Raw genomic sequence first — 27,020 nt, forward strand, 5'->3', positions numbered from 1 at the left:
TAAGGTGCGGACTGCTTTTTACTGTTTCAAGATTTTTACCAGGTCAAACGTTGAGACCTCATTTTTCTCAGCTTGTCCTAAGTCAAGCCTAGTCTTCAGGGGGTAGACTCACAGCAGTCAAGTCCAAGTCAATTCTCAAGATCTCATTTTTGTAAACAAAGCCCCTTTGCATTGTGCATTAACAGTGATCTCATGTCACAATGTGTGAGATGGGTCTAGTAAAACATTGTACAAGATCAACTTTTTAGGAATGTCTGACACAATAAATTCCTGGGTCTATGACTAAAAATATTAAATATATTATATATTATTAATAAAAATATTTTGACACTTTTTCAGTCACAATGTTAGAATTTGGTCCTAAATTTTGACGCAGACTATCTTTGGTCAGATCTAATACCACTGTTAGCCTAAAACAGTTTAGGTTAACATCTAAAAGTTCTGTTTTTGTCATGATTGTGAAATTTTGTCTGGGACAAGCGAAACATTACGCACAAAAGATGCATGATTCAAGTTCAAATTTCAAGTCTACAGCTTTGTTTATCTCAGAATCAGAGTAGTAAGTCAGAACATTTTACTGAAGATACCATTTTGCGCCAAAGTTCAACAACAATACATGAAAAAATCCATTTGAGAAGAAGCAGGGACAGGGATGTTTTTTCTACTGCACTTGGGGTCAATAAACCAGAATGCAATGCAGCTGCACTTTGACCAAGTAGGACATGTGCCGTTGTGATGACGGCTCTGTCCTCCTCTGTCTTCTGTTCCTCCTCTTCTACTCACCAATGCAATAGTTTGTTTAAGTAACCTATCATTTCAGACCTTGTCATGCTTCACCTGTCCATTAGTTACGATTCCTACCAGTCTTCCCTGTCCGCTTCCTGCTACTTGTCTACTCTGTTGTGTGACCTTTACATCCAAGAGTCTATGCCCACACCTGTTTTAAGTCTTTTGTCTGTTTCTGCATCCACAAATTGCTTCCTGGACATGCTGCTGCAGTGCTTACTTAATATTCTTGAAAAATCGACTCTTAAAGACACTTTGGGATACACAGAGGAGGCAACTTTAGTGCACGTGATGAAGAGTATCATAAGCATGGATACCTCAAGAAGGGATTTTGGATTGTAAGAAAATCAGCATTTTTCAAGGCAGCGTGTAACTAATGATAAACATTCAGGGAAATTTCAAGTGCAGTCATTCTATGTTCTATTCCAGGAGACAAGAGAAGCTATGGGCACCAGGTCAATAAATGTATTCAGCTTAAAATACTTACTAACAAAAGTTTAAACTACAATTTTGCTGATCTTTCTTTCTCTGCTGTGCTTATATGTCACTTATTTTTGTCTCTTTTTTCTTCTATAGAAAAGATGCAAAAACTCTGCAAATTCAAAGGAACTCATTTTGATTAATATTTATTAATATAAAATTTTAAAATCAAACTGGGGGTACGAACTTTCCTAACAGCAAAACCTTAATACATGTTAATGTATTGTTGTCAAAGTAATTCAAAACTGAATACGATAATTGAATACACATGAGACCATGGTCAAGATGACTGGTGGCTTCTATCTCACAGTAGTGGTATTGTTATTGTTTGTAGAATGTAGTCCACATTTCCCATAAACCACATTGCTTCCAGATGCCACTTGTTCCGCTCTTCCCTCCCCTGTGTCCAGTGGCATGCATTTATTTTCTCTTTGCTTTACTGGAGACGATATACATGCTGGAAGTGATTTGTCCATCTGTGTTTTATTCCTTACTTCATTTGCTAGTATGAGAAACTCTAAGTTTCGTTTACATTGTGTTTACAGAAAAGTGACTTCTTTCTGTTTTGTGACAAGAATCATTTTGGGACATTCCTCCTGACATCTGATATTTCAGTAGAGAATTCAGTAGAGAGACTGCCACTTCTCTAGCCCATCGGTCTTGCTTGATTCCTGTAATGTGACGGGATAATTTGTGTAGTAATGATTTACTGATACTGAAGCCCTACAGACACAACATTTTAGTCTACAAGCATGCCAAATTTACCTCTCCGTCCATCCTTTCAAATGGTGGAGGTGTACGGTGGCGGAGTCACCTGCAGGGTGACATCTCGTTTTGCCCACACCATCTTGACCTCCAAGGCTCTGAACAGAGCCATCTCCTCTCAGGAAATTTTCTTTGAAGTGGAGCTGCCCAAGACTGCCTTAATCACCAACTTCAGCCTGTCAGTCAAAACTCGAAACCTTTGACATTGAGCCTAGGTTATGGGTTTTTCTACCTTTTGACAAATGTCCTTGTCCCTCACAGGGAAATTGAAGGTCAGGTGTTTGTTGGGGAGGTGAAAGAAAAAGGGAAAGCCAAGAAACAATATGAGAAGGCTGTTTCCTCTGGGCAGACTGCTTTACTGGTCAAGTACGTTGGACTGAAAAACATTACAGCATGGTTTGAACACGTGGAAGTGGTGTGAACATCACGGTAAAGTAAGAGATGGCTATCATTACAGGACATCTGGGAGGAAGATGGAGAAGTTTTCAGTGTCTGTCAGCATTGCGGCCAAAAGTAACGTGATTTTCATTCTGACCTACGAGGAGCTCCTTAAGGGAAACTGGGCCAATATGAGATTCTAACTCTAGTTAAACCCAAACAACCGGTGCAGGAGTTTCAGGTTCTACTTACTCTCCTCTTTTAGTTTTCTATATAATACGAATGCAAAGTGTGAGGAATTTGTCTCAGCATTAATGAGACTTTACATCACGAACTCGATCTGCTTCAGTGATTATGTGTGCATGTTTTTGTGTGTGTGTGTGTGTGTGTGTGTGTGTGTGTGTGTGTGTGTGTGTGTGTGTGTGTGTGTAGAGACAGACTGTGGCAGACATCTTTGAGCCTTATGCACATACCTTGAGCCTTGCTTATGTTGAGGCCACTGCAGCTTTCCTCACCAATAAACTGCTTCCCCTTGTGGAGGAAACTGTCACAGACACAAAGGTAAAAGGTTAAAAAAGATTTCCACGTTTTTGATTATAGACTTATAGGAACTTTTGGAATATGTTTTTTAAAGCATAAAGGATGTGTCCAATAATGTCAACTGAAATAAATCCCTCTGTCTCTCAGGCACACATCTCTTTCTCACCAAAACTAGAGCAGCAGAGTGAGTGTCCAGGATGTGAAGGCACCATAATTGATGGCGATTTCCTCATCAAGTACGATGTGAAACGAGAAAAGGGCCTAGGGGAAGTTCAGGTCAGCTGCCAACAAAGACTCTCCAGCAGCACCTAAGAATCATATGTTAGTTTTAATCACATTCTTTACTTCCCTCCAGATTGTGAATGGATACTTTGTGCACTTCTTTGCTCCCCCTGACCTGCGCAGAGTCCCAAAGAATGTGGTGTTTGTGTTTGACAGGAGCAGATCTATGAGTGGAAGAAAGATAGCACGGGTAAAAGACACTGTGTGTGGGTAAGCTCCATACTGCATGCATCACTGAATGTGCATCTTCATATGTTAAACTGTGAACCTTTGCAGACCCGAGACGCATTGGCTGCCATTCTGAAAGACCTCCATGAGGAGGACCACTTTGCCCTCATCCTGTTTGATTCCGCCATTATCACCTGGAAGGACTCTCTTAGCAAAGCAACAAAGGAAAACGTGGCCAATGCCAAGGCCTATTTCAGGAAACTAAGAGAAAATGGAGGTATAAGGAATAGACAGGATAGACTCCTGCTTTTACTCTCTGTTCTTTATTTAATAAATAGGGAAAGAAAAGTTACTGGTGAAGAGAGATGTCAACAGAGTGTGTGAATTATAGATGAACAGAGAGTAAATCAAAAAAAGTTCCGTTCCAAAGAAAGTTCAATGAGAATATTGAAACCACTCTTCTATCTGTCTGTTCAAAATGAAGCAAATGTGATGAGCAGACAAAACAAGAGCCTGGCCCGAAGAATATTTGAGGGTTCAGAAGCAGCTGTTCAACTCAAGGTAGGTTAGGACAAGAAAACAGTGATTAACAGCAAAGGGAATGTCCACTTAAATTTGGTGATGTTTGTTTGCCACTCCAAGGGCATTGTGGTGTGTCTTTGTTCCAGGGTTTCTATGATGAGGTGTCCAGCCCTCTACTCTTGGAGGTGGACCTGCGTTACCCTGACAGTACAGTGGACTTCTTGACGAAAAACCACTTCAGCCAGTTGTTTAATGGTTCAGAGATTGTGGTGTCAGGTTGGATGAGCGACAACGACGCAAACACTTCTTGGTGGAAGTGTTTGCCCAGGGGGTGGGAAATGAACAGCAGAATGTCAATTACAACATGAATAACACTATATTTTCATTTTGGTAAATAGACAATATACAGTATCTACCTTTTCTCATATGAGACAGTTCCTCTAACTGATAACTGAATGCTAAGAGTGATACTGTGAATGAACTGAATTTAGCTAGATTGTCATGATCTAGCTATTTTTTACTCTCTTTTTGAGACACACTTTTTCCAGACTTTCTCAGGGCCTCAGGGAAGATCAAAACATTATTCCATGATGTTCTTGTCTTACTCTTTACTTTTTTTAGGATTGTTGGTCCAACAATTTGGTCCAGACCGAAAAATCTCAACAACTACCACCACTGTACATCCTGTACAGCCTTGCAGAGCTGCTAGCGTGGCTGTAAACTTTCAGTCTTGTTATCAGATTGTACCATGAATATCCTCTCCTGACATCTGTCATTGAAACTCTCCTCTTTCTATAGCCTGACAACGACTTCCAAGTGCTGGGAAAGGCCAGTGTCGTAAACTGGGAGGTGATCTACCCAGAAAAATAATACATCTTTGGGGATTTCACGAAGCGTTTGTGGGCCTACCTCACCATCCAGCAGGTTTGTTCATCCGTGAACTGGGACAGATAAGAAACTGCTCAGATGAGACTTTTTACTGCACATCATGTGCATTGTATGCCATTATTAAACCACCAACGATTCTCCTCATTCTTTTCTATTTCCCAGTGACATTGGTACTCAGCAAGATAAAGACATTGTGACAGCCAGGGCAACAGACATGTCCTTGCGGTACAGCTTCGTCACCCCTCTCACCTCCATGGTGGTCACCAAGTCTGAAACTGAGGATGGACCAGACAGCCCCCTCATTGCAGAAAAGCTGACTGAGGGTAAGGGAAATTTGAACGGTCATTTATAATTAGAATTAGCTGATTTATTTATTTATTTATTCTTTTAATTTGTAAGAATAGAAAAAAACTGATAAAGCAGGGGTTGGTTAACTCTCATTTTTTACTAGTGAACCAGAATATTCTTTCTTTGCAAATTTACATCACATTGTTCGATTATTAGAAACCTCTTGAATCAGTATGTGTACTCAGAACTTGCCAAAGGCATCCAACTAACTTACTGTATTTTGTGTTTTCTAATTGTTGCTGTGTTTTACAGACCAACGACAGGAAGCAGAGAGACACTGTGGTACGACAGTTTCTAATGACTTTTGTCAAGCTGCTGTGGCCTGATACAGCCTCTATCAGAGAAACCAAGTGAGTAACATTGCTTTGCAATTATTATCTAAAGTTATTGGACAACAACATGTTTTAAACTGACATGATAAAATAACTCACATAGGTATTTTGTTAATCATCAACATGTCAGGTTAAGAAATGCATTTAAAAGTGAATGGAGAGACATTTTTTCATGTTGATTACACAATAAATTACCTTAAGTTCAATTGTTATACTTTAAAGATACCACTACTACAGCCTATTACAAATATGAATAAGCAAAATATGAGTACGTTATCTAATGAAAACTAAACAATAAATAGGATCAGTAAAAACTACAAAACCGAATTTAAACTATCACTCTCACACTGACTTAAACTTGAACCACACTGACAAATAAATCTTCACTTTGCTCCACTTGGCTCCTGTGAATCACAAAGAAACAAAATAATTCAACTTTGCTTTCTTTCTGTCAGCCAGTTGGTCAAATGAAATTCTTCTTTGTTCACATCCAGCTCACAGATTCTTTGTCTCTCCTCCAGTATGGATCTCAAGTTAACAAAGAACTGCAGCCTGACGGTGACACTGAGGCACTCCATTAAATTTATGGTCATCAAACACACAAAGGTTTGGAAGAGACGCCATAATCAACAAGACTACCTGGGTTTCTACACCCTGGACAGCCACCACTTGTCTGCTTCAGTTCATGGCCTGCTAGGTAGGAACAGAAAGAGCTGAGAGAAAATTTTGCATAATATGATGCACTATATAGCTATTTCATGTTTCCTTATTCCTGATTTTAAATAAATCAATATTAAGTAAGCTATTTTGCTTCAGGTCAGTTCTACCATGGGGTTGAGTTTGAGGTGACAGACCTGCCTCCAGGTGAAGACCAGGAGAAATTAGATGCCACCATGTATGTGAAGGGACAAACAGTCCACTTGACCAGGTGCACATGATCATAATATTTAAACACACACACACACACACACACACACACACACACACACACACACACACACACACACACACACACACACACACACACACACACACACAGAATGCATGTGACGGGAAAGTGTGTGCATGTATACACATCTCATCATCAGTTTTCTCTCCCTCACAGACACTCGCAGAAGGACTTTAGCAGGGATGTGAAGGATGCGGAAAACATTCCCTGCTGGTTTGTTAACAATGATGGAACAGGCCTCATTGATGGAAGAGCCTCAGACTACATTGTCTCAGGGCTTTTTAAGACCATTTGAATCTTGGAAATTGAAAGTCTCAGTGGGATTGCACTGGGGCCACAATTACAGTGTTCTGTGGTGAGAGATAGCCAATTATAACGACTCGCAGTGTGTCACCATTCGAAAATTACACGCAAGCAGAAGCAAAGAAAACGATTTGGATAATGACATTTTTATGTCTATGATGATGATTCCAACTGGTGCAAGGTATGTGCTATTTTAAGTTAACTGCTCAGTTATGTCAGAGCAGCATTATCACCTCTTTACTTTAAATCTCATAGCTGGACATTACTTACAGTACTAGACATTACACATAATTTAATGGTATTAGCGAGGTAACTCTGTGACTTGTGCAAAAAATACCAATGACAATGTGTACAATTTTTAAAGGTTAGAATACAAGGTAAAGTGGGTTTCATATAGTTTAGATAGATTTACTAATCACATCAATAATACAGTCAGTAAGTCTTTCAAATATTAGTCTGTCATAGTACCTCACATACCATATTAACTTCTTTACACTTCTTTGCAATCAAATAATTATTTTTCAGTAAAAAATGTTTTGCTCCTGTAACTGCAATAGAGACCCTGGATGTACCTCATTAAGGCCAGCATATTTGGGTGTCAGAGATTAATGTATTTGAACTGTGGGTGCAAAACCTGGTGGGATCCCACAGCGTAGCATGTCACATTCTGTCAGATTTAGGGTTGTGCTGGCTGTGAAAGTTCAGTAAGTAGTTTCTTAGTTATTTTTCATAACAGCATGGCTCATTGTAGATTATCACTGCATAACATTACAGGCAATTTCAAAGTGTCAAACATTCGATGTAATAATGATAATTTAATCACAAACAAATGTTTATGTCAAAAGCTGATGTAAAGAAAAGCTGGACCTATGCATAATGTGCTTTGCCACAGGTACCGGCCACAACATTACCAAATGTGTTGCCTTATATAGACTGCAAAGTGTCCCCTGAAGAAACTGGAACCTCTAGATTAGACTGTACTAAACTGGATGACTGAGAGCCAAAGCTGAGTTACAGGTCCTACTCATGTTAAATGTTGTACATGCTTTTAAATAATGATTGTTTTTACCTTGGTTCCTAATGTGCCTTAAATAAAGAAACACAAAGGCTGTGCTTGAGAATGTTGAGAATCAAATCGGACAAGAGATTCATCAAGCAAGGTGTCCAATAGTTAGTTTGTTTGAGGCCTTCAGGCTGATAACTCACGGAAGCAGCCTTTCAGGGCAGGAGGCACAAAGCCCAAACCCACAGTCCTGCCTCTCTTTCTGGATACAAGTACCTCTCTCTTTCTCAGACATTACTGAACTAGTCAGATTTCTTTTCTTCGAGCTTTGGAGCAGCACAGGGACTGAGTACTGAAGGTGGGGCTGAGTTTGGAGATTGTTCATTGTGAAAAAATCCAGTTGGTGAGGTCGATGTCACTGCAGGGATGTTTGAGTGAATAGAATATGGTGAGAGATGATACCCTTACAGGATGGAGCCTATGTTTGTCAGATAACACCAATGAACGTTTACTATAGAAAGTTTTAAATACTGTAATGGAATATGTTTACATTACTCCAGCTGTACATTTTTACAGTTATTTGTTGGGCATGTTTACCTTTGCCATGTAGTTAATGTAGCGAAAGGGCAGGTGTGAAGAGGAACATGTATGTTGTTTTTTGACCACAGGGGGCGCAGTAAGCTCATTGTGGCTTGTTGCGCTGGCAACCCAAGGTAAAGAAGATGCTGCCGTCAAAAATATAATTTGACAAACTAGGCAAAGGTGAGATTTGTGCTTTATTGGAATAATTTCCAAACACGATTTTTAACCTTTACAAACGGAATGACTATCAGGATGGAGACATTGGCAAACGTACCTCAGGTAAACTTCCTGACCTCCAAGAAAGAGCACCGCCAATCCGCTATGGTTAAGCAAAACTATCCCAAACATGCATTAGCTAACTTGTTAATCCCGCGCAAACTAGTTTTACATAAACTAGCTACTATGTGAAACTTCAACAAAAACGTAGGGCAAAATTTTAAAAAAGGAAAACAAATCATAATATTTGAGTTTGCTTGACACGTTGTGGTTGTAGTAGTATTGTAGGGACCTTAAATTAATCCATATATGGATATTGGTGTGTGGGTAACCCTATGTAAGCATCTTCATGGGTCAGTAGACTGTTGACAGGTTACTGCCCACTGAACCAGATCCACCTGCTCCTCGCCTGAAGAGAGACCAGAAACAGGTGACATGAAACTGACCCAATCCGCATTCAATGACATGTCTCTACTGTTGAATAAGGTACAGGAGGTATGTCATTTTTCCAAGTGCTAGAGATGTACTCATCATGAGCTCACTAACATGTATGTATATACAGTACAGTATACTTTATACTGCATAATGTACAGCACAGTAGTGTAGGACTATAGTAATTTCATCTGCAGTAAGTTTAATAATTAATCGTGCAACTGTCAATATTTATTAAACTTTTGTAATACACTAACGTTCCATTACAGGATTGTTTTACAAATTATTGACAAATTATTGAAGATGGAAAAATCATTATGACAGATTATCCAAAATTAAGTCAAATTCTGTTGTTATGTAAACCCATGTATGCAACTAATGACTCACTACTCATAAAAATATTAATTAAGTAGTTTTCTTTCAATAAATGTCATCTGGGTGCTGTGCCTCAAAAAAAAGTTTATATATATATATATATATAAATTTAGAAGAGAGATTGGCATAGAAAGGTGTCACTCCAGTGATTAAAAAAAAGGTACTATTTGTACTTTTGGTCATTTTATTCTCACCAACAAGCAACGATACTGCTGATGTATTTTAATAGAAAGCATTTTCTAAAAACCTGAACACCCATGGCACCCCCACACAGGGGATTTCACTTGACTGGCTGAATATTCTCTGGACTATATGGGCCTGTACAGTCTGTGGTTGATAGACCTTTTCACAGTAGTCATTTTAACTTGTCATAGGAGGACATTCACAGGTATTACTGATAGTATTAAAGGTGGCTTAAAATGAAAAACTGAAACATCACATTGACATAAGTATTCCGACCCTTTGCTGTGACATTAGAAATTTAGCTCAGGTTCCTCCCATTTCTCCTGATCATCTTTGAGATGTTTTTTACACCTTAATTGGAGTCCACCTGTGGTAAATTCAACTGATTGGACATGATTTGGAAAAGCACCTGTTTACATCAGGTCTCACAGCTGACAAAGCATATCAGGGCAAAAACCAAGCCATTAGGTTGAGGGAACTGGCCGCAGAGAAGGACAACAGTCAATGCAGCCCTCCACCGATCTGGGCCTGTATGGCAGAGTGGCCAGAGAGAAGCCTCTCCTCAGTGAAAGACACATGAAAGCTGTTTGGAGTTTTCAAAAAAGCACCTCAAATAATTCTCAGACTGTAAGAAACAAGATTCTCTGGTCTGATGAAGCCAAGGTTGAACTTTTTGGCCTCATCATGTCTGGAGGAAACCATGCACCACTCATTACCTGCCCAATACCATTCAAGCGATGAAGCACAGTGGTGGCAGCACCATACTGTGGGGGTGTTTTTCAGCAGAAGGGACAGTCAGGCTGTTCAGGGTTGAGGAAAAAAACTGAACAGAGCAAAGTACAGAGAGATCCTCAAGGAAAACCTGGTCCAGAGAGCTCAGGACCTGAAACTGGGCCAAAGGTTCACCTTCCAACGGGTCAGTGACCCCGAAAATGACTGTCCACCGACGTTCTTATCCAACAAGGCAGAGCTTGAGAGGATCTGCAGAGAAGAAAGGAAGAACATCCCCAAATCCAGGTGTGCAAAGCTTGTCGTGTCATACCAAAGACTAGCTCTAATTTAATTTCCCTTTTAAATAAATTTGCAAAAATTTGTTATTCTGTTTCACCCTTTGTCACTATGGGGTATCGAGTGTAGGTTGGGGGGGCGTTGTGTTTAGCATAAGACTGCAACAAACAAAAAGTGAAGGGGCCTGAATACTTTGAGTGCAATGTGTTTTCCTACTATGACATGTCAAAATGTCTTCCTTGAAAAATACTTATTGACATCTTCCTCACTCCCCATTTGCTTTGTTTACCCTGTTGGGGGGAAAAAATTCTTTATAGTACAAAGAGTATCGTGTCATATTGTAATTCCCTTCATAACTCTGCAACTTCAACCTGTGCAGAGGTCCAATCAGCCAGAATAAATGACAACACCTGTGAGGATGTGTGAGTTCACTCACTAAAGGGCACATCACGTAGTCAACAGTCAGAAAGTTCCCTGTTACACTGAAGGAATTGACGATTAACACATTATACATATACTGTACATGTCATAGGCTCATCATACCAGAATAATAAAAACATGAAAAAATAAGTAAGGAAATGTTCAGTCTGTGCTATTGTCACTATGAATGTAGTCAATGACTGGTGCGCTTTTACCTAATCTTCATAATTCACCAGCTTAGAACACAGTTTGTGTTGTATTTGCTCCTATGCAGTAAACTTCAGATGTATTGTGTGAGAACTTCTTGTACTGTAACAACTCACCAGCTCTTATTACATGGCTGTGGTGTGTGTGTGTGTGTGTGTGTGTGTGTGTGTGTGTGTGTGTGTGTGTGTGTGTGTGTGTGTGTACTAATAGATCCAGGGCAAGTGTGTTGACCCTAGTCATGTCGGAAGTTCAGGAGTTGAGAGGGATTTTCTTAAGGGGATCTTTGCAGAAGTGTTTGCCTGTGTGTGTCTGCCTCTCTGTATGTGTGTGTTTGTGTAGGTTTGCTGATTAACACCAGATGTGCGCGGCTCAGGGTGTCGGCAATAGTTTGAGAGGGCCCCACTGTACTCCATTCGGCCCCGTCTGTAGAAAATGCTCAAGCGACTTCTTCACACATGGCTGACAGTAATAACTGTGCTGTTCACCCCCAGTCCCCACAAGGTTTGAAACATCAGGTCAGTCTGAGCTAAAGGAAATTTAATAAGGAGGATGTGCAGGTAAAGCAGGGAGTTAATGTTGGTGTCCTACTGCTCCACCAGAGGGCGGGAGAGAGCTATAAAACATCTGCAGAGTCGCTGAATTCAGGTCCCGCCATCAGGATTGACTACTGTATGTTAAAAGTTTTTTTTCCAAGGATCTTTACAATTTTTCTAGTTCACATAAAGCACAGGCACATTTTTTTTTTTTTTTTTTTTTTTTTTTTTTACTGTATTACTGTGTTTTATATTTTAAAGAGAAATAGTTTACCTAAAAGGTTCTACATAGAAAATACTGCAATATTTTAAAGAAGTGACTGAATTAAAGTTGGGATTAGTGCTGCAACTAAGTATCAATTTTATTATTATTATAAGATTATTGATAATCTTTTGAATATGCTTAATATCTATTTATTATTTAGTCTATATATTGTCAGAAAATGGGGAAAAACACCCATCACAAGTTTCCAGAGCCCAAAGTGACATTGTGAAACTCATTGTCCAATCTCTGTCCAACCAACAGTCTGCAATCATGCAAAAGAGAGAAGAGCAGCAAATCCTGATGTTTGAGAAGGTAGAATCTTTTCTTTATATGACTTAAAAAATCATTCAGTTATTAAAATTGGTGACGATTAATTTACTGTAGGTCAACTAATTGATTCATTGTTTCTGCTCTAGTGATGAATCTGCAATAGATTAGATTAAAGTAAAAGTAGCTGTAAATTCTTCTCAGAGAAGGCTGTTTATTGCCAATGACAGTTTTCTGATTATTTTGACAGTTTTTTCATCATAGCAAATCTCAAAATTACTGCTGCATTTTGAAACAACTGACCCAGATGATTATGGATTTTTCTCCATAGCTTTCATACCGCTGTGCAGTGAGACGTTTGTTTGAACACTCCAATTTGTCAAAAGTTATACTTTCACGTCACTCCCTCCATTTCAGCCCCACTTTCTCGAACCCTTTTTGCCGTCCTCACCGCCCAGGTCTCCCTCCTCCCTTGCCCTTCTCTCTACCTTTTGTCCCTGTTTGAATATTTCACATTGCTGCTGCCGCTGGTGCATGATGCGAGGGACTGAGCACTCATTGTGTGTACACAGTGTGGGTGCTGCGGTATGTGGCTCCTCGGCGTGTGGTGTATCGTGACAGGCGTGTGGCTGCTGACGCCAGCCAGCCGCCTGCCTGTCTTTCTGTCTGTTCAGTTACACCTGACTAGCGCTGACAACGCCATGCCCTCACACACACACACACACACACACACACACACACACACAGACTGCACAACTGGACATGGTGCCCAAAGTCAAATTAAGGGTTACCAACTCCCTGCAACTGTTTTCTGCCCACTCGTCCCTTCAGTACAGGAGGTTGGCATAAGGCTTTGGTGTTGTCTGTGATGATCTGGTTTCCTTGGTGTGAGTTCATGGGTGCTACCAAATGTAATCAAAATGTAGTTTGCAAGTAATCTGACTGAAGAAAATGTAACCTGCATAAACTTTATTACAGCAATTGCTTTTCCAGCACATGCATTCATATTCTATGTTGAATATACACCGACCAGCCACAACATCAAAACCACTTACTGGTTTTCATGTTAATGTTTATACCAAGTGTGTCTAACCCTGTGCCAACAACACATTGTTCTGTCATTTACTTTATACTGAAAGTGCATTATTGAATTTTGTGGTTTTGAATTCTGCCTTGTTGGTCTGTTCTGAAATGCAGTGGAAGGCTATGTGATATTGCAGCGCACCGAGGTGTAATCCGTGGTATTTGGTGTGTTCTCTCAGGCTGCTGAGGTGAAAAGTTGAACCTGGTGTTGACCTTCTCTTGAGAGAGGGCTTAGCTCTGAAGTCAGGCAAAGGCCAAAGGCAGAGGGAGGATATTCTCAAGTTCCTCTTTCCCTCCCTCACGTGAACTGCTCCTCTACACAGCCACCCTCTCCTCCCACACGGAAACAATTAACATTTGTGATAAGATGTTGTACATATTTCCATCATTTTATCTCGTCTGTATTGTTTGTTTGTTTTTCCATCATGACGAAAGTCTTGTGTCCTCTTGTCACGGCGCTGTTAATCACAATTACATCTCATCTAGGTGCAAGGAGTTGGAGAGAGAAAGAGGGAGAAAGAGACTGAGAGGGGCCTAATGTTTACCACAGCAGGGAGTTGAATACCAGATGGAGAGATAATGAAGAAAACAAGCAAACAATTATACAAAAATAGACAAAGTGGAGGAAAAAAGAACGAGCAGACTGACAGACGACAGGAATGATGTTTGGGGTAAAGTGGACAAGTTTTTATTTGTACTCCCAAAAGGCCAGTTTAAGAAAAGTCTGCACTGAATAACACTAGAGCTTTGTATTCTGTTTAAGTAGATATCTGTGATCATCATGAAACCTTACAACCAAAACAAATGCTTTAGAAAAAGCTTTGTCCTTGATGAGACCTTGTCTTAGTGTGCATCAGCTTGGGTTTACAGTATTTTATATACAGTATTTAGGCCCCTGATATTGATGCCAACTCAAAAAGGTGGGTGACTTTGGTCTGTGCTACTTACAGGACAAGGAAAGTGAACTTGTTTAGTGTGTGTATTTATGATTATACTCTCTGCTACAATTATATGAAAAAATATCTGTGTGATCATAATGATAGGCAAAGACTCAAACTTTGAACATGGTGTGTGTGGGGGCTTTATTTTGCATCTTTAGTCGTTTCTGTCACATTCGTCCCCTTAAGGGACAGAGAGCCTTAACCACTGTGTAAGATTTACACATCTTATCATGTGTCGAATCATGCGCTTAGGACTCGCTGATCCTCACACTATTTTGTTAAAGCAACATGACCCAGAACTCAAAACCAAAACTAAGTCTGACATTCTTCCAGTCCAGTGGAGCAGGAGAATACATGGCCTAAAGATATGAGTCCAACAGTAGATGTTGAGTCGTGCTGCACTCCATTCTCCATCTGTTTTAGTTTTGGAGTGGTTGTGATAACCTCAGCCTGACCCCTGATTGGTCTAATCTCACCCTCATCTTCTCTCCCTGGTCAGCTGACAGAAGGCCGCACTGCAATTGGTGGGTGCACCGCTGAGGAAGAAGAATTTGTTTAGCATTGTGTTGGGGTAACAGTTGGTCAGTGAGAAGTTTAGTCTACTGTCTAAACCACGGCAAAGCCTCAAAACACAGAAACAGAAGGAATGTTTAGGGTGAGAATTCAAAGAACCAAACATGGTGGCTTTCCCAGGCGCTAGCCTAAAAAAAAAATCCTCATACTGTTCCCTCTCGATGTGCACAAGCATGACTGGATGTCAGTAAATATAAACACATGTATTTACTGCACTGCTTACAGTAATAGTGCCCTGTGTCTTCAGTCTCCAGTATTTAGAAGTCCGGGTTTAACTCCTGGTCAATGCAGGGAATATCGCAACTAACCCCCAGTGCTCCCATTGTACTCATGTGAATGATTTTCATTCCATTTTATCTGTTAACTCACAATGGAAAGATACTGTAAAATGAAGTTACTGTAGTTACAGTGCATTTAAATTTCTGTAAGGGACAGGACAAGCTGACGTTCAGGGTAGTCGCTGCTTCAAGCGGTCTGTTTGGAGGGATTTAGTCCAGGCAGATTAGATCAGAGGACCACTCTGTTTGTTTGTTTTGATTTGGGAGGGGCCGAGCTCCTGAGGGATACCCCCCCCCCCCAACTACCACTCTACTATCGCTCCCCAGGATTCCCCCTCAGGGCACAGTCAACTGGAGCCCTGCTGACCCCTCTGTCACCCCTTCCCAACACACATTAGCCAAGGCATTCTGGGAACAAAAAAGAAAACGCAGGAAGAGTCTTCTGTGCCTTAGTGTCCAATGAACCAAATCACAACCAGACCCCTTCATCTGGGGGTGTAGGCAGTGCCACCCATGCAGGCGGCCCCTCTAGCCCTGGTCAGCCTTAGAAGAGGTTCATCCCAGCAGGTTGACCTCTCGTTCATCTGCTTGTGGGTCTGAGGTGATCTCTCGCACCCAGTAGTGCAGCAAGGGCAAGGTATTAGCTAGGTGAAGAGGTTGGCTGACAGCTGTTGGAACTGCAGCCTTACTCCTTTGTGTGTTGTTATATAACCGTCATCATAACTACTTGTTAAATTGCTGTCAAAATTTGCTTAGCTTTGAATTTGAGGCAGTACCAGTATGGATAGAGTCCAAATTATATATATTTTTTTTCTGCCATTGTGAATTTGTCAGTGGCCTGAGTATAGAGCCAAATATATCCTGTAAAAGTAGCCAATTTGGCATCTTTTTCACATGATTTTCTGCTACTGTTTGCGCTCCGTTGTGTAGCTTTCTGGGTCCCATGACTGCAATACACTCGTCTCTCTTTCCACCTATTCCCATGTCTTTCTATTGACACACTTTTCCCATTTCTCTGCCTTTCCATCTAAGTGTCTTTAAAGGGGCAATGAACAGCATTAGCCAAGGGCGTACACCTTCACGTGCACATACACACACCCCCCCAAACCCACCACCACCTCTCCTGACCTCTTCTTCATCTCCCACAAGGCCTTGGGGTGAGGCAGCATGGCACCAGACAGTTATTCAGACCCTCAGGCAGCTTCACAACAGGTCAGAGACAGAAGCAGAGAAAGCTGAAGAGAGAGGTAGTGAAAGAGAGAGAGATAGAGAGAGAGAGCAGCTGATTATTTACTGATTAACTTGTGTCCTAACTTCAGATTGGGGGATGTGGACTACTGCTTTTTAATAGAAAGAAATGAGAATTTGTGAAGTCTTTTTGGATAATATTCAGTGATTGTTGTGCATTGTTTGTTGGACTTGCATCAAAAAATTCCTTTAGAAAACACAAAATAAATTTTGAAGTTTAAGAAACTAATTTGTTTCTTTGACTATTATTATGTCCTTTGTAGATTCCTTCTCAGTATTTAAACCCATCCCTTTAAAACAGAAAAATAAGTTATTCAGCCATAAATTAATTTAGTTTTTTATTATGTTTTATTTAATTTTAATCCCATGAAACAGGAAATAAAAGCAGGGGGATGCTGTGGTTGGATTAAAGTCGTCTTTGTAAACATTGTGACCCATGTCTTTGACATGGCTCCTTTCTCCTCTTGAAGAAAGTCTCTTCATAACAGGAACGCAAAAAGATGAAGGTCTCTTTTTAAAAGAGGACATGGGATTGGGAGGCAGACTTTGGAGTCTTTGTGAGGCACGTGGGCCTGTGTTTTGTGTCGGTTTTGTTCTTCTAAATCCTCCTTGGTTTGTGTTTGTCTCCGAGCTCTGCTTTGAGCGATTAGGGATGAGGGTTTGAACAGCTTGGTTAAATGAAGACATAATTTCAGCCCTTTATTGTAGCTTTGAAAAGTCCTCCTTTATATCAATAAATGACACTGGTTTGAATATTAGATAAATTGAAGGTTTGTTCTTTAAAGAGAAATAGCCTAAAGTGTTTGCAAAATTTTTCTGTCACATTAGACTTCAGGCTGGCTTGCTCCTTATGGGATGTGAGTATATAGTACTGGACAAGTGATGTCAGTAAACCATGCCACTAGAGATGAGCCATATCACAAGAGGCATCGCTAGAAATCTGAGTTGTGCCATTAGACAGAGAGAAAGGCGGTATCTTGAGAGAGAGAGAGAAGAAGGGGAGAGACACAGAACGGATTGTTCCACAACAGACTGACGGACCTTTTAGCCTTATCTTCCTGAGCTACTCTTACAGAAAACCAAGGAGAGAAGGGAAAAGAATGCCCTGCTCTTTCTCTCCCTCCCATTTCCCATTCTCTCATTTCTCCTGTCTGTCTCTCCCTTCCTTCTTCATTTCTTCTTCTTCTTTTGTCCATCAGTCTTTACCCAGCATTTCCTAAAAATCCTCTTAACCCGTGCACACCTTCCATTGTCCCCTCTCCTCAATATCTTACCTTGATGTTTTAATATCTTGTTTCTCTCCTCACCCTCTACTATCTTATCCGTCTTCAGCTCTTTGGAGCACTCTCAGAGCTCATTGCCCCTAAAGATTATTAAAAGGTTGATTTGTAAGCCGCCTCAGAGTCTCAGCTGCAGTTGGCTGTTAGCGTTACATTCTGTAAAATAGACCCCTCTCTCTATCTCAGGCTCGCACTGTATGCGTGACAGCTTTTCAGGAGGGGTGCCATACAAACGTGGGCCCAGTTTTCTTTGCAAGAACATCATATTTGCATTTGTTTACATGTGCCACTCTCTGCACATTTGGATTTGCTGCATGTCATGCTGTTTTGGTGCAGCCCCTTGCCCAGATCCTGATACACATAGACACGCACACACGCAACAGTATTTGCTTGTGATGACACTGTGAGTCGTCTCTCTCCTCCCTCTCTGACAGAATGAAACGGATGGATAATTAGATATCAAAGGGAGGCAGGCAGGGTGTGGCGAGGCGCGCGGGCCCCTACGATGGTAAAGCACTTATTAATGAGATAGGCCTTATCTGCTCTCCTCCCAGGAATTCTGCCTTTGATCGGCCCGACTCTGGACTTAATACATTTTTGATTGATAGGCCGAGATGACAGAGAGAGGCGGCGTGGATGGGGTAGGTGGGTGGAGGGGTGTGTGTATGTGCGCATAGAAGGAGTGGGGCAATGCTCAAATGCATCTGTAACGATGCCCTTCACATGATTAAATAACTTATGACAATAGTGTTTCACCTTATGGGATAGGATACATTAAGATGAGCATACACAACTTGCCTGCTTGCTAATTAAATCTCAGTTACAGACATACACATACTGTATAAATATGCATACGTGCACCCTCGCATACCTCTGCCCAAACAGACGTAGATTCACAAAGACAACCCAAATAGACAGGCGTATTCAGTCCCCTTAACCCCAACTATAACTCACACTCCAGGGCACCAGACAATCTTTTCCCTAAGACAGAGCAGTCGAGGGGCAGGCCTGTGAAGGGGGGACTGAGATAAGGCCCTTTCCCCATCTGGAGATGAATTATAGCCCACCCAGGAGGAGGTGGCTAGCAACGACCCACCCGGACACTCTGCTCGGCTTGCTGGGATTGGTAGGGCTGGTGTACTCCTGTTAGTGAGGCAGCGGGTGACCTCATGGACAGAGATAACAGCCCCACTCTCAATAACACCTTGACCAAAGGGAGGACAGGCAACATCGAATCACTGAGCCTGTACACACACATCCACGCACACAAACCCCCAAAATCCACACATATCATACAACTCCACCCACACTCCCTTTCTCCACCCGACAAGGGGTGACTGAGCGTAACCATTATAACGCCGTGTCACCTTGTTATGAGTCTCTGTCAGTGTAAGGTGTTGGGTAAATTAAAGAAGCCACAACAGCTGCTCTGTCAACAGTCTGTCACCCCTCATTTATTACCATGCCAACGGGCGGAGGGATAACCCCCCCCCCATCAAGTGGACAGATCGATCAATGTGACAGGCACATTTCAGGTCTCCAAATCAATCACACTACCAAAGTCAGGTGAAAGAAGAGGTGTTTGTTGATTTTTTTTTTTTTTTTAAAGAGGACTAAAACTGTGTTCCTGGATGATTCAGGAAAAAAAGCCTGAACATGCCCTCTGTTGTCCTAAACCAAAGACTCCAACTTTATCTAACTTCCAGTACAGTGGGTCAGTGCATGGATCTCTCTCCCGTTTTTGGTTTGACTGCAGTGTCTCTATTATTCTGGCTAGTGTTGTTTCTTGATCACACAATTGTTTTGCAGTTTTAATTCAGATGGTACGTGGAGCCGGATAATTTATTGCGGAAGGTGCTGTGTCAGTGGTCACAGAACCATAGAACCATAGGCATATTTTAAACTCAAATATCAAAGTTTTGATTTAGCATATAGAACAGGCTGTAATGCTGGACACAGCGTGAGAGTACGGCAGCATAGGATACGTGATGAAACGGAGGCAGTGCTGAACAGAGATGGGGCGGGAAGCGAGACAGCGAAAGGAGGGGGTTAGATGATAAGAGTGGGAAGAACTGATAGAGTGGAAGAAACCGTGTAGAGAAAGAAAATGATTAAAAACAGCAATCATCCGTCGAAGACTGATAAACCAACCAGTCGTTAATTGGAAGCGTGCAACTCGTTGGGATATGGTTGGATTAGGTTCACTTCTTCCCTTTGCTTTCTGACTTTTCTTCCCCTCCTCTCTTTCTTCCTTCTTCCTCAGTGGACTTAAATGTGTGGGAGACACGTCCCATTATCAGCAGTTAAAATGATTACAATTAATGTAATATTTCTTTTTTCACATTTTGTCCAACCAAGGGGGAGAAATTGACACTTTTAGAGCTCTTCCTCTGCTACTGTACATCTGAAACAAACTTAGGAAGACAAAATGCCATATGTTAGAGAGGAAAATGAAAAAGGAAGAGAGTCAGAGATGGAGAGACAAAGAGCAGTGAAATAGTAGCTATTTTTGAGTGATCTAGGCTTTTGGGGCATATAGGAGATGGGAGATGGGTGGTGGTCCATAAACAAAGGGCTGACAGCCTACCCATCACCCCGGCAGGTCTGGCTTGTGCTGCCTAGATAAAGCAGGGCTGCTGCCTCCTGTATCAACACCATCCATCATCCATCTTTGCCTGCCTGCCTGCATGCTCATTCGCCCTCACATCAACCCTCTCGCTCCGTACACCTGCCCCTCTGCCAACTGTGGCCCCCATTACCATCCGACCTTTCTCAAAACTTTGAATACAACAACCACAACTATCTGCATTTCTGTTTTCCACTGTCCCTTTTTATATATTGGCTTAGTTTTTTGAACTTTTCCAGTTAACTCAAACCATATGTACAGTATATAATGTGGGATCCAAAAGTCTGAGGCCACTAGCCCATTCATCACGTAAGGGCTTTTGATGAAGCTGAAGTTTCTTGGACTGTGAACTGTTTGTCCACTATTTTGATGTGACATGGTGGGTTTTGTTCTTTAGTAAATGATGCATCTCGAACTCAACTTTAGGAGGATGAACATTAATCATTGATATGTCCACCATCCTCTAAGCCTCTCTGTTGCTGCTCATTTTTGGCTTGCAGCAATGTCAGCTGACACTGACAAGTGAAATAAAAGGCATTGTTCATTTTTTTCCTTTTTTGATTGTGTGAACTATTCAAATTTATTGTATTTTTCTCGTCCGATCAGACAAAGCAGCAATCTGACTGAGCTTTGGCAAAATAGCGTTTTCCAAAACTGGCCTGACAAAATATTAAACCATGATTTAGGATATTTACGGTCCCTCAAAATGACCCCTCAGGACACCATTGTTCCCTTGTCAATTTGGGTTTTGTATGAGCATCTCGTTCCTTTCTTTGTTGCTTGTGGGGAATGGAAATTATGCAAATGGAGATGGGCATACTGAAGTAAAAATGTTGACATCCCCCATCCTTGCTGCCCCCTAAATACACACACATCATGCACACACCATTCAAGAATTCTCTTTTGGCCCAATTTGGTGGGTCTCTCTCTTTTGGCTGTCTCTCAAGTGCACTTTAACAATTGCAGCCACATTGCCTGTGCCCCATCCTTTCTTCTATCCATTTGGGTCCATTTGCTTCAGACTGGACAGGTGCTGAGACAGGAAGACAGAATGCTGTCAGCCATTGTAACAAACAATATTGGGTTATCTAACTTTAGAAGAAAGAAAACAGGAGGTAAGCATTGTCTTGAGTTTGAAGAAAAATATGCTTTGATTAGCTGCCTTCATCAATGCCACCACTCCATATACATTCATTTTAAACATTGTGTTGCAGTACGGAATGAATGAGATTTTTTGCTTCAAAGACAGACAATTTAGTGATGGTTTGGTGCAGAGGAAACTTTGTACATGCAGTTTTTTATTCCTGTGTGCTTTTCAGTGCTTCATTCAGTTCCATTAATCAGAGGGGAATTAAGAGATAGAGACCAGGAGACTGAGCAGAGCAGGGCGGCTGGGGAAATGGCTGAACCACAGGATGAATTAAAATGAATAAAAGCCAAGAAATGGGAATATAGGCTATCACTTGTGCAGCGTAATGTACAAAGTGCAGATATCACTGTCTTTCTGTGCCGCGGGGCTAGAGGCTCAATGTTCTCACACTAGTAGAACAAATGAGAGCAAACTGAGCCAGAAAGCATAATGATTGTCCATTAGTCTGTCCCTAAACTCTGCTTCCTGTCGTAGCTTTAGGGAAGCAGAATTTCCGTGCTGTGGGAACCTATCACGTGACCTCAGTCCACCCTTTGAATACCCCCAGCCTGCCCTAATGGGCTGACAAACAACTTCTAGTGTATCCACTGAGAGTTGAACACTAAGTCGGGGTTCACTGAGAGGTTCAAAGACTCTCTGCATGTCTGGAATCCGACTAAAATACAAAGTGGTTGAAATAATAAGAATCTGGCACTTTGATGAAGGTTATATAATGAAAGGTATTGTAATGATAGAGATGATAGAGATTTGTCATTAGATGTCAGAGATATACGCCGATCAGCCACAACATTAAAACCACTTACCAGTTTTCATGTTGTGGTTGATCATTGTATATTGTTTTAAAGAGGAAGCTATTTCTTTAGATCTCTAATTCCTTTCAAAGACTTGTCTTTTATTACATTTGATTTTATTGATTCTGTACTTTCAAAAGCTTGTCAGTTTCAATGGCAATAATGGATTTACGGCATTTTTGTGTCAGTGTGACTAAGTACCTTGTTTTGTCACATGTAATTCAGGGAATCAGCCAAAAGCATCTGTTTATTTTACCTATAAACGGTTATAAACTCAACTATTATCTTTGAAAGAAAACAGCATTCTCTATAAATACAGAATGCTGACAACAGCCTGATGTATTTCACAACCTGACCTTTTTCTTGAGTGAATTAGTTATTTATGTTCATAGACATGACAAATGAGCACCATCATCTGTTCATGATGACCTCATAGTTACATCCCATCAGCTCTAATGATGATGATGATCTTCAGTCACGCGTGTCCGAAGAAAGAGAGCTCTGAGTTTAAGACCCCTGCACTCGCCATCGTCTCCATTAACCCCAATGACTCGGCTGTTGACACTAACCCCACCCCAGTCTAATGTTCACACATCAAACAGCCATGTGCGACACTCTCACTCTATGTGGTTGGACTGACATAATCGGATATGACATAAGCAGACTGTGAGTGGGCAAGTGTGGTGTGTGATTGTGTGTATGAGAAAAAGGGAAAGGAGAAGGGCTTCATGATATTAGTGTTGAGGAATGTGATGTGTTGCAGGTCATGTGAAACACCGCTGGCACTCTGAATAACCTTCAGGAAGGCTATCAAGACATGACCCGGAAATAGTCAGGTCATGTGTCAGGGCAAAAGGCTCGTCTCTGTTGACAGCACCCTTTCCAGTCTATACACAATTCTCACTCCTCAACCTCCTGGGAACCACACTCCTTGCCTGCTCAGTTTAAAGCGCTCTGTCCACAAAGGAAGAAACACGTTAACATGACTGACCAAAGCATAGAGCGCCATTGTTGGCAGTTATGATATCAAGGAGCTGTTCTCTACGGTTGTGAGCTGAGAGGAAAACGTCCCCCAGGAATTGCTGTGGTGGACTAATCAAAACCACATCTTGTTGTATCTCACAAATCAACCCCTTTGGTTTACCATTTTAATCCCAGACAGGGAAAGGTGTCCATGGCTTGAACCACGTGGACCACATTGATCACTGTCTTGGGGTCTAAGAATAGAGAGAGATGGAGAAGGGGAGTTGATGGGTGGAGGGAGGGTTGACATAAATGTCAGAGAGTTCAAGTTGCATGTTAAACAATCAATAGTGACTTTTGAATGGCTGCAGCCTGGAGGTTTGTGCAAGTTAAGTAAATTAGTGTAAATTTGCAGAAGTAACCTAATTTTTAGAGAAAACAAATGGTGGAATTTTAATTGAACAGAATAGTGGTCAACTCACCAGGCGGAGTGGGGAGAATAAAGCAAGAATGATGGAAAGACGAATGGTTTGTGTAGGTTGCTGCCTATCATTGCCCTTCATTAGAGAGGGCGGAGTAAACTCAATAAAATGGTTTTGTGAAGTGGAGATCATAAGGAAGAGTGTAGTAGCCCACTGTTATTTCTGGTTAGTGTCTGAAAATAATGTATGGTAGTATATTCAAATAAATACGCAAAATATGATAAAAGATGATAAAATGATGGCAGATGGCTCCCCTTTGTTTTCAGAGCAGATAGGGTACTCTCTGCACACCCTGGATGGGACTCATTCTTTAACTTGTGAATGATGAACTAGGTGGCTATCTGTTTAATAAACGATAAATTGATATATACATTTGATTTCAATTAAGAAGGCCATCTTGGTATTTACAAAGCCATTCTCAAAATTGATCAAGATCATCTTTAGTGAACAGCATTTTCACCATGATATGCACCCAGACCTTGGCAGAATCTGTTGAACAACTACATACGTTTTTTGCAGTTTGCCAAAATGGCATATGAATGATGTAATGTACAGTAGTCATATTTACTGAGACTGATTCCATTTATTGCTGAAACAATCTACAAGTTGATTAACTGATAAATGAAACAGCAGAAAATGAATCAACATTTCACATTTAATGATAATCGATGTATCAATTATCAAGTGTGAAGGTCATTTATCAATCAAAAATGTTTAACATTCCCTGCTTCCTCCTTCTCATATATGAGTATTTAATGCTTTTTCTGTTTAATAATATTAGTATGGAAGCCCTGAGAGGCAAGTGATGAAAAAAATATTCTGTTGATCCATTTTCTAAGTCTGATCTAAATTTTTTTCTCTCTTGTGTTTATGACTTAAGAACATGTGAAAAAAAAAGGTTTTGTCAGTATGATCTTTCTGAAGTTCCTTATTTTTTTGTCACTTGTGAAAACAGGTGAAAAAAACTTGGAGGAAAAAACTGAAAATAATTTAAAGTAAAAAAACTAAAACAGGATGTGAACCCCAGCCTCCAGGGTGAGAGTCCTGTGATTGACTCATGCATCCACCACAACCTGCTCAATATGACTTTGTCGCTCTTTGTCAGCGGTGCATCTGGTTTTCAGTCAGCCTAAAAGTGCATGTCATTCCTCTGCTCGTCAATTCTGCCGAATCAAATTCTAGTTAATAATGCTTTCCTACAGAGTGACTTCTGGGCCTGCACCCATCTCCTTGAACTCAGTCATACAGGCTTATGCTCCTTCTCAGCCACTGCATTCCTCCAAGGAACATCGTCTGGCATTGCCATCCCTGCACACTAGGCAATCACAGCCAGGCTGTTCTCGTTTATGGTTCCCTTTTTGGTGGCACAAGCTATCAAATGTTATCAGAGCAGGGGTGTCCCTTTCTAACTTTAAGAATCTCTTGTAGACTAAACTCTTCCGAGAACACCGCCTCTCCTCTAAAACCTCTAACACACCCAAGTAGCACTTCCTGTGCGTTTTTGGTGCACTTCGTCACCTAATCTCCACAACCTTTGTCCTATTGAACAGACCTGGTACTTAGTACTTACTACAGTAAGTCCCTTACTGTAGTGAAGCTTTAGTGTTTTCCCTCACTTATAAGTTGCTTTGGATAGAAGTGTCTGCCAAATGAGTACATGTAAATGTAATGTAGTAATTTTACAAGCTAATACAGCCAAAATCACAGCACAGCTGTTGTCTTTAACTTATGTGTAAGGTGATTTTGTCAGAGGACAGTTATAAAATCCGGATTTTAGCAGAGCAGAGTAGCAGCTTGGAAATAGCTTGGAAGTGACTGCTGGTTAACATGTAGTCTTAATGGGCCATGTGTCGGTCACACTTTTTTACTTGTTCCGGTGTCTGCCAACAGAAACAGAAAAACATGTAAATGAGAAAAGTTTTATTGGGAATTTGGCTGCATTAAAATACCGTATATGTGAGCACAGAGAGTAGGAGAGAAGCAAACATAAAGGGGTTAAACCGTCTGACACTAGGCAGAATGCAAATACGGTTTGATGACGTTATGAATATGCTAATTGGTGCATTACATCATCTAGCTTTAGCTTCTTTCCATTGGACCACGTATGGTCAATTTTGCACTTTGACCATGCACAGTCCAGCCATATAATAGGTTTTGACCTAGTCTTGTTATTTTAGACATGGTCATTATTGATTTATCAGTAATGAAAATAATTGTCAGTTGCAGCCCCTCTCCAATTGCTACATTAATTGTTTGGATTGATTATTGAGAGACTTTAGTATTCAGTAATTGTAACCGTAATAACAGTTAATTTGATGTTTGTCTTGTCACTTTAATAGTATAGTTACATCATGACTACATTAATAACATTCTCATTTACAAGAAAGCTAAATAATAGGTAGTGTAATTTTATTCTTTCTAAACTAAATGAGTAAATCAGTTAACTTGAAACCATTAACATTTTAGGATGAAAGCTTAATAAATCATGTTATTAATGTGTATGTCATGTTATGAAACCAAAAACAACCTAAATGTATGTGTGTTTAGTGTACTCTTTTCTTGTTTCCTTGATAATAGAAAAGGAGAAGCCTTATTTAAACAAATCCACTGCATGTCAGTTGCAAAGCTTTTTAGTAAGGTCAGAATAGCTCAACTTGTCAGTGTGTTCACATCTGTGTGCCGCATGTGTGTGTGTGTGCATGCACTCTAATGTGTGTTTTAATGATTTAACATATGCAACCCCTTATAAACAGTGTTTTATGCAAACAGTGGCAGCACTCCCATCAGATAAGGCTCCAGAACAGGAGAAGGAGACTGTCTTGTGAAGCAGAGAGGGGTGGAGGAGAGACAGAATGAGTGAGGGGTGAAAGCGGAGGCAATGTGAGAAATGAGCACAAAACATTGTGGCCAAGAAAACGTCTCTTTTGAATGTTTTGAGACAGCTAAATAAATAGCCAAACATTAGTTTGAGGAACTTTTTGTCTGATCTTTCAACATTTTAGCATAAAATTTCTGTGACCTTGTTCCAGTATTTTAGCTACAACTGATAGCAGCTGATAGCAAATCAAAAACATGTCAACCCAATTTACAATTTGTTTGCTGTACAGAAAGAGCACCGTGTAGCTGTAGCCCTTCACACTGGTTTTTATTTTGGTAAATAACACATTTTTCTGGGATGCTGAGCTGTGGAGGTGATATCAGCTGTCCACTGCAGTCCAGAGTGTATCAGTGTTTCAGGGTTTTCTTTTGACATAATCTGCTGTGTTGTGTGTGTGTGTGTATCTGATGGTAGGACATGGCATGGCATTGGTCACTTTATCATTTCGAATGTAATCTCTTGCTTTCCTCTACTTCCTCTACCAACACAACTTAA

The 27,020-nt window shown here is 40.8% G+C and overlaps 1 pseudogene; it reads left to right on the forward strand.

Moving 5' to 3' along the window:
- Positions 1–2,051: 2,051 nt before the first annotated feature.
- On the forward strand, positions 2,052–6,733 carry LOC120807283 (annotated as a pseudogene).
- The last annotated feature ends 20,287 nt before the right edge of the window (positions 6,734–27,020 follow it).

This window comes from Xiphias gladius, chromosome 21, assembly GCF_016859285.1.
Source record: "Xiphias gladius isolate SHS-SW01 ecotype Sanya breed wild chromosome 21, ASM1685928v1, whole genome shotgun sequence".
NCBI classification, from domain to species: domain Eukaryota; kingdom Metazoa; phylum Chordata; class Actinopteri; order Istiophoriformes; family Xiphiidae; genus Xiphias; species Xiphias gladius.